This window comes from Cherax quadricarinatus, unplaced genomic scaffold, assembly GCF_038502225.1.
Source record: "Cherax quadricarinatus isolate ZL_2023a unplaced genomic scaffold, ASM3850222v1 Contig419, whole genome shotgun sequence".
NCBI classification, from domain to species: Eukaryota; Metazoa; Arthropoda; class Malacostraca; order Decapoda; family Parastacidae; genus Cherax; species Cherax quadricarinatus.
Genome location: NW_027195445.1, coordinates 129,952 through 140,000, shown reverse-complemented (window position 1 = coordinate 140,000; position 10,049 = coordinate 129,952). Strand labels below are relative to the sequence as shown.

At 40.8% G+C, this 10,049-nt stretch overlaps 1 protein-coding gene across 2 annotated transcripts in view; it reads right to left on the bottom strand.

Moving 5' to 3' along the window:
- The window catches only part of LOC128703299 (lysozyme C-like), a 45,660-nt gene that overhangs the window by 13,918 nt on the left and 21,693 nt on the right, over window positions 1-10,049 (bottom strand). The window lies entirely within an intron of this gene.

The window sequence follows — 10,049 nt, the reverse complement described above, 5'->3', positions numbered from 1 at the left end:
GTGTTGTGGTGGTGATGGTGGAGTGTTGTGGCAGTGATGGTGGAGTGTTGTGGTGGTGATGGTGAAGTGTTGTGGCAGTGATGGTGGAGTGTTGTGGCGGTGATGGTGGAGTGTTGTGGTGGTGATGGTGGAGTGTTGTAACGGTGATGGTGGAGTGTTGTGGTGGTGATGGTGGAGTGTTGTGGTGGTGATGGTGGAGTGTTGTGGTGGTGATGGTGGAGTGTTGTGGCGGTGATGGTGGAGTGTTGTGGTGGTGATGGTGGAGTGTTGTGGCGGTGATGGTGGAGTGTTGTGGCAGTGATGGTGGAGCGTTGTGGCGGTGATGGTGGAGTGTTGTGGTGGTGATGGTGAAGTGTTGTGGCAGTGATGGTGGAGTGTTGTGGGGGTGATGGTGGAGTGTTGTGGCAGTGATGGTGGAGCGTTGTGGCGGTGATGGTGGAGTGTTGTGGCAGTGATGGTGGAGCGTTGTGGCGGTGATGGTGGAGTGTTGTGGCAGTGATGGTGGAGTGTTGTGGCAGTGATGGTGGAGTGTTGTGTCGGTGATGGTGGAGTGTTGTGGCAGTGATGGTGGAGTGTTGTGGTGGTGATGGTGGAGTGTTGTGGCAGTGATGGTGGAGTGTTGTGGTGGTGATGGTGGAGTGTTGTGGTGGTGATGGTGGAGTGTTGTGGCAGTGATGGTGGAGTGTTGTGGTGGTGATGGTGGAGTGTTGTGGTGGTGATGGTGGAGTGTTGTGGTGGTGATGGTGGAGTGTTGTAACGGTGATGGTGGAGTGTTGTGGTGGTGATGGTGGTGTGTTGTGGTGGTGATGGTGGAGTGTTGTGGCGGTGATGGTGGAGTGTTGTGGTGGTGATGGTGGAGTGTTGTGGTGGTGATGGTGGTGTGTAGTGATGGTGGAGTGTTGTGGTGGTGATGGTGGAGTGTTGTGGCGGTGATGGTGGAGTGTTGTGGTGGTGATGGTGGAGTGTTGTAACGGTGATGGTGGAGTGTTGTGGTGGTGATGGTGGAGTGTTGTGGCGGTGATGGTGGAGTGTTGTGGGGGTGATGGTGGAGTGTCGTGGTGGTGATGGTGGAGTGTTGTGGCGGTGATGGTGGAGTGTTGTGGGGGTGATGGTGGAGTGTTGTGGTGGTGATGGTGGTGTGTAGTGACGGTGGAGTGTTGTGATGGTAATGGTGTGTCGTGGTGGTGATGGTGGAGTGTTGTGGCGGTGATGATTGAGTGTTGTGGTGGTGATGGTGGAGTGTTGTGGTGGAGATGGTGGAGTGTTGTGGTGGTGATGGTGGTATGTAGTGATGGTGGTGTGTTGTGATGGTAATGGTGTGTCGTGGTGGTGATGGTGGAGTGTTGTGTCGGTGATGGTGGAGTGTTGTGGTGGTGATGGTGGTGTGTTGTGATGGTAATGGTGTGTCGTGGTGGTGATGGTGGTGTGTTGTGATGGTAATGGTGTGTGGTGGTGGTGATGGTGGAGTGTTGTGGTAGGTGTATGGTGGAGTGTTGTGGTAGGTGTATGGTGGAGTGTTGTGGTAGGTGTATGGTGGAGTGTTGTGGTAGGTGTATGGTGGAGTGTTGTGGTGGTGATGGTGGTGTGTAGTGATGGTAATGGTGTGTCGTGGTGGTGATGGTGGTGTGTAGTGATGGTGGTGTGTTGTGATGGTAATGGTGTGTCGTGGTGGTGATGGTGGAGTGTTGTGGTAGGTGTATGGTGGAGTGTTGTGGTAGGTGTATGGTGGAGTGTTGTGGTAGGTGTATGGTGGAGTGTTGTGGTAGGTGTATGGTGGAGTGTTGTGGTAGGTGTATGGTGGAGTGTTGTGGTAGGTGTATGGTGGAGTGTTGTGGTAGGTGTATGGTGGAGTGTTGTGGTAGGTGTATGGTGGAGTGTTGTGGTAGGTGTATGGTGGAGTGTTGTGGTAGGTGTATGGTGGAGTGTTGTGGTAGGTGTATGGTGGAGTGTTGTGGTAGGTGTATGGTGGAGTGTTGTGGTGGTGATGGTAGTGTGTAGTGATGGTAATGGTGTGTCGTGGTGGTGATGGTGGTGTGTGTGATGGTGATGGTGGTATGTGTGGTGGTGATGGTGGAGTGTTGTGTTGGTGATGGTGGAGTGTTGTGGTGGTGATGGTGGAGTGTTGTGGTGGTGATGGTGGTGTGTTGTGATGGTGGTGTGTTGTGATGGTAATGGTGTGTCGTGGTGGTGATAATGGTGTGTTGTGGTGATGATGGTGGTGTGTTATGGTGGCAATGGAGGTGTGTTATGGTGGTGATGGTGTTGTAGTGGTGATGTTGTTGTGTTGCGGTGGTGATGGTGTTGTTATGGTGGTGATGGTGGTGTATGTGGTGGTGATGGTGTTGTGTTGTGGTGGTGATGATGGTGTATGTGGTGGCGATGGTGGTGTGTGTGATGGTGATGGTGGTATGTGTGGTGGTGATGGTGGTGTGTGTGATGGTGATGGTGGTATGTGTGGTGGTGATGGTGGTGTGTGTGATGGTGATGGTGGTATGTGTGGTGGTGATGGTGGTGTGTGTGATGGTGATGGTGTTGTGTTGTGGGTGATGGTGTTGTGTTGCGTTGGTGATGGTGTTGATATGGTGGTGATGGTGGTGTATGTGGTGGTGATGGTGTTGTGTTGTGGTGGTGATGATGGTGTATGTGGTGGCGATGGTGGTGTGTTGTGGTGGTGATGGTGGTGTGTGTGATAGTAATGGTGTGTGTGGTGGTGATGGTGGTGTTTGTGATGGTGATGGTGGTGTGTTGTGGTGGTGATGGTGGTGTGTTGTGGTGGTTTGTTGTGGTGGTAAAGGTGGTGTGTTGTGGTGGTGATAGTGGTGTGTTGTGGTGGTGATGGTGGTGTGTTGTGGTGGTAATGGTGGTGTGTTGTGGTGGTGATAGTGGTGTGTTGTGGTGGTGATGGTGGTGTGTTATGGTGATGATGGTGGTGTGTTGTGGTGGTGATGGTGGTGTGTTGTGGTGGTGATGGTGGTGTGTTGGGGTGGTGACGGTGTGTTGTGGTGGTGATGGTGGTGTGTTGTGGTGGTGATGGTGGTGTGTTGGGGTGGTGACGGTGTGTTGTGGTGGTGATGGTGGTGTGTTGTGGTGGTGATGGTGGTGTGTTGTGGTGGTAATGGTGTGTTGTGGTGGTGATGGTGGTGTGTTGCGGTGGTGATGGTGGTGTGTTGTGGTGGTGATGGTGGTGTGTTGTGGTGGTGATGATGGTGTGTTGTGGTGGTGATGGTGGTGTGTTGTGGTGGTGATGGTGGTGTGTGTGTGTGTGATGGGAATGGTTCAGTGTAGTAATGTTGCGTGGTAGTGGTGGCGATGACAGTGTTGTGGTTATGGTGGTGATTGTGATGATGGTTGTAGTTTAGGATAGTGGTGATGACATTGTGGTTATGGTGGTGATTGTGATGATGGTTGTAGTTTAGGATAGTGGTGATGACATTGTGGTTATGGTGGTGATTGTGATGATGGTTGTAGTTTAGGATAGTGGTGATGACATTGTGGTTATGGTGGTGATTGTGATGATGGTTGTAGTTTAAGATAGTGTTGATGACATTGTGGTTATGGTGGTGATTGTGATGATGGTTGTAGTTTAGGATAGTGGTGATGACATTGTGGTTATGGTGGTGATTGTGATGATGGTTGTAGTTTAGGATAGTGGTGATGACATTGTGGTTATGGTGGTGATTGTGATGATGATTGTAGTTTAGGATAGTGGTGATGACATTGTGGTTATGGTGGTGATTGTGATGATGATTGTAGTTTAGGATAGTGGTGATGACATTGTGGTTATGGTGGTGATTGTGATGATGATTGTAGTTTAGGATTGTGGTGAAAGTTCGGTGAAAAAAAAATCAACAAAATTTCAATATTATTAAACGTGAAACATCAGTCATCAACACTTACATCAATATTACCATCAGTCATCAACACTTACATCAATATTACCATCAGCCATCAACACTTACATCAATATTACCATCAGTCATCAACACTTACATCAATATTACTATCAGTCATCAACACTTACATCAATATTACCATCAGTCATCAACACTTACATCAATATTACCATCAGTCATCAACACTTACATCAATATTACCATCAGTCATCAACACTTACATCAATATTACCATCAGTCATCAACACTTACATCAATATTACCATCAGTCATCAACACTTACATCAATATTACCATCAGTCATCAACACTTACATCAATATTACCATCAGTCATCAACACTTACATCAATATTACCATCAGTCATCAACACTTACATCAATATTACCATCAGTCATCAACACTTACATCAATATTACCATCAGTCATCAACACTTACATCAATATTACCATCAGTCATCAACACTTACATCAATATTACCATCAGTCATCAACACTTACATCAATATTACCATCAGTCATCAACACTTACATCAATATTACCATCAGTCATCAACACTTACATCAATATTACCATCAGTCATCAACACTTACATCAATATTACCATCAGTCATCAACACTTACATCAATGTTACCATCAGTCATCAACACTTACATCAATATTACCATCAGTCATCAACACTTACATCAATATTACCATCAGTCATCAACACTTACATCAATATTACCATCAGTCATCAACACTTACATCAATATTACCATCAGTCATCAACACTTACATCAATATTACCATCAGTCATCAACACTTACATCAATATTACCATCAGTCATCAACACTTACATCAATATTACCATCAGTCATCAACACTTACATCAATATTACCATCAGTCATCAACACTTACATCAATGTTACCATCAGTCATCAACACTTACATCAATATTACCATCAGTCATCAACACTTACATCAATATTACCATCAGTCACCAACACTTACATCAATATTACCATCAGTCATCAACACTTACATCAATATTACCATCAGTCATCAACACTTACATCAATATTACCATCAGTCATCAACACTTACATCAATATTACCATCAGTCATCAACACTTACATCAATATTACCATCAGTCATCAACACTTACATCAATATTACCATCAGTCATCAACACTTACATCAATATTACCATCAGTCATCAACACTTACATCAATATTACCATCAGCCATCAACACTTACATCAATATTACCATCAGTCATCAACACTTACATCAATATTACCATCAGTCATCAACACTTACATCAATATTACCATCAGTCATCAACACTTACATCAATATTACCATCAGTCATCAACACTCACATCAATATTACCATCAGTCATCAACACTTACATCAATATTACCATCAGTCATCAACACTCACATCAATATTACCATCAGTCATCAACACTTACATCAATATTACCATCAGTCATCAACACTTACATCAATATTACCATCAGTCATCAACACTTACATCAATATTACCATCAGTCATCAACATTTTATCAATATTACCATCAGTCATCAACACTTACATCAATATTACCATCAGTCATCAACACTTACATCAATATTACCATCAGTCATCAACACTTACATCAATATTACCATCAGTCATCAACACTTACATCAATATTACCATCAGTCATCAACACTTACATCAATATTACCATCAGTCATCAACACTTACATCAATATTACCATCAGTCATCAACACTTACATCAATATTACCATCAGTCATCAACACTTACATCAATATTACCATCTGTCATCAACACTTACATCAATATTACCATCAGTCATCAACACTTACATCAATATTACCATCAGTCATCAACACTTACATCAATATTACCATCAGTCATCAACACTTACATCAATATTACCATCAGTCATCAACACTTACATCAATATTACCATCAGTCATCAACACTTACATCAATATTACCATCAGTCATCAACACTTACATCAATATTACCATCAGTCATCAACACTTACATCAATATTACCATCAGTCATCAACACTTACATCAATATTACCATCAGTCATCAACACTTACATCAATATTACCATCAGTCATCAACACTTACATCAATATTACCATCAGTCATCAACACTTACATCAATATTACCATCTGTCATCAACACTTACATCAATATTACCATCAGTCATCAACACTTACATCAATATTACCATCAGTCATCAACACTTACATCAATATTACCATCAGTCATCAACACTTACATCAATATTACCATCAGTCATCAACACTTACATCAATATTACCATCAGTCATCAACACTTACATCAATATTACCATCAGTCATCAACACTTACATCAATATTACCATCAGTCATCAACACTTACATCAATATTACCATCAGTCATCAACACTTACATCAATATTACCATCAGTCATCAACACTTACATCAATATTACCATCAGTCATCAACACTTACATCAATATTACCATCAGTCATCAACACTTACATCAATATTACCAACATTAACACCTAAATGTAGACTCATTTTTATATTTCAGTCCTCTTTAGGTGGGCTCAAAATTTACTCAAATACATATATATATATATATATATATATATATATATATATATATATATATATATATATATATATATATATATATATATATATATATATATATATATATATATATATATATATATATATACATATATATATATATATATATATATATATATATATATATTATATATATATATATATATATATATATATATATATATATATATATATATATATATATATATATATATATATATATATATATATATATATATATATATATATATATATATATATATATATATATATATATATATATATATATATATATATATATATAGATATATATAGATATATATAGATATATATATTTTTTTTTTTTTTTTTTTTTCAACAAGTCGGCCGTCTCCCACCGAGGCAGGGTGACCCAAAAAAGAAAGAAAATCCCCAAAAAGAAAATACTTTCATCATCATTCAACACTTTCACCACACTCGCACATTATCACTGTTTTTGCAGAGGTGCTCAGAATACAACAGTCTAGAAGCATAAACATATAAAGATACACAACATATCCCTCCAAACTGCCAATATCCCAAACCCCTCCTTTAAAGTGCAGGCATTGTACTTCCCATTTCCAGGACTCAAGTCCGACTATATGAAAATAACCGGTTTCCCTGAATCCCTTCACTAAATATTACCCTGCTCACACTCCAACAGATCGTCAGGTCCCAAGTACCATTCGTCTCCATTCACTCCTATCTAACACGCTCACGCACGCTTGCTGGAAGTCCAAGCCCCTTACCCACAAAACCTCCTTTACCCCCTCTCTCCAACCCTTTCGAGGACGACCCCTACCCCGCCTTCCTTCCCCTATAGATTTATATTCTTTCCATGTCATTCTACTGTGATCCATTCTCTCTAAATGACCAAACCACCTCAACAACCCCTCTTCTGCCCTCTGACTAATACTTTTATTAACTCCACACCTTCTCCTAATTTCCACACTCCGAATTTTCTGCATAATATTTACACCACACATTGCCCTTAAACAGGACATCTCCGCTGCCTCCAACCGTCTCCTCGCTGCTGCATTTACCACCCAAGCTTCACACCCATATAAGAGTGTTGGTACTACTATACTTTCATACATTCCCTTCTTTGCCTCCATAGATAACGTTTTTTGACTCCACATATACCTCAACGCACCACTCACCTTTTTTCCCTCATCAATTCTATGATTAACCTCATCCTTCATAAATCCATCCGCCGACACGTCAACTCCCAAGTATCTGAAAACATTCACTTCTTCCATACTCCTCCTCCCCAATTTGATATCCAATTTTTCTTTATCTAAATCATTTGACACCCTCATCACCTTACTCTTTTCTATGTTCACTTTCAACTTTCTACCTTTACACACATTCCCAAACTCATCCACTAACCTTTGCAATTTTTCTTTAGAATCTCCCATAAGCACAGTATCATCAGCAAAAAGTAACTGTGTCAATTCCCATTTTGAATTTGATTCCCCATAATTTAATCCCACCCCTCTCCCAAACACCCTAGCATTTACTTCCTTTACAACCCCATCTATAAATATATTAAACAACCATGGTGACATTACACATCCCTGTCTAAGACCTACTTTTACCGGGAAGTAGTCTCCCTCTCTTCTACACACCCTAACCTGAGCCTCACTATCCTCATAAAAACTCTTTACAGCATTTAATAACTTACCACCTATTCCATATACTTGCAACATCTGCCACATTGCTCCTCTATCCACTCTATCATATGCCTTTTCTAAATCCATAAATGTAATAAAAACTTCCCTATCTTTATCTAAATACTGTTCACATATATGCTTCAATGTAAACACCTGATCTACACATCCCCTACCCACTCTAAAACCTCCTTGCTCATCCGCAATCCTACATTCTGTCTTACCTCTAATTCTTTCAATTATAACCCTACCGTACACTTTTCCTGGTATACTCAGTAAGCTTATTCCTCTATAATTTTTACAGTCTCTTTTGTCCCCTTTCCCTTTATATAAAGGGACTATACATGCTCTCTGCCAATCCCTAGGTACCTTCCCCTCTTTCATACATTTATTAAACAAAAGTACCAACCACTCCAACACTATACCCCCCCTGCTTTTAACATTTCTGTCATGATCCCATCAGTTCCAGCTGCTTTACCCCCTTTCATTTTACGTAATGCCTCACGTACCTCCCCCACACTTACATTCTGCTCTTCTTCACTCCTAAAAGATGGTATACCTCCCTGACCAGTGCATGAAATTACTGCCTCTGTTTCTTCCTTAACATTTAAAAGTTCCTCAAAATATTCTCGCCATCTTCCCAATACCTCCATCTCCCCATCTACTAACTCCCCTACTCTGTTTTTAACTGACAAATCCATATTTTCCCTAGGCTTTCTTAACTTGTTTAACTCACTCCAAAATTTTTTCTTATTTTCATTAAAATTTCTTGACAGTGCCTCTCCCACTCTATCATCTGCTCTCCTTTTGCACTCTCTCACCACTCTCTTTACCTTTCTTTTACTCTCCATATACTCTGCTCTTCTTATAACACTTCTGCTTTGTAAAAACCTCTCATAAGCTACCTTTTTCTCTTTTATCACACCCTTTACTTCATCATTCCACCAATCACTCCTCTTTCCTCCTGCCCCCACCCTCCTATAACCACAAACTTCTGCCCCACATTCTAATACTGCATTTTTAAAACTATTCCAACCCTCTTCAACCCCCCCACTACTCATCTTTGCACTAGCCCACCTTTCTGCCAATAGTCGCTTATATCTCACCCGAACTTCCTCCTCCCTTAGTTTATACACTTTCACCTCCCTCTTACTTGTTGTTGCCACCTTCCTCTTTTCCCATCTACCTCTTACTCTAACTGTAGCTACAACTAAATAATGATCCGATATATCAGTTGCCCCTCTATAAACATGTACATCCTGGAGCCTACCCATCAACCTTTTATCCACCAATACATAATCTAATAAACTACTTTCATTACGTGCTACATCATACCTTGTATATTTATTTATCCTCTTTTTCATAAAATATGTATTACTTATTACCAAATTTCTTTCTACACATAGCTCAATTAAAGGCTCCCCATTTACATTTACCCCTGGCACCCCAAATTTACCTACTACTCCCTCCATAACATTTTTACCCACTTTAGCATTAAAATCCCCAACCACCATTACTCTCACACTTGATTCAAAACTCCCCACGCATTCACTCAACATTTCCCAAAATCTCTCTCTCTCCTCTACACTTCTCTCTTCTCCAGGTGCATACACGCTTATTATAACCCACTTTTCACATCCAATCTTTATTTTACTCCACATAATCCTTGAATTAATACATTTATAGTCCCTCTTTTCCTGCCATAGCTTATCCTTCAACATTATTGCTACTCCTTCTTTAGCTCTAACTCTATTTGAAACCCCTGACCTAATCCCATTTATTCCTCTCCACTGAAACTCTCCCACCCCCTTCAGCTTTGTTTCACTTAAA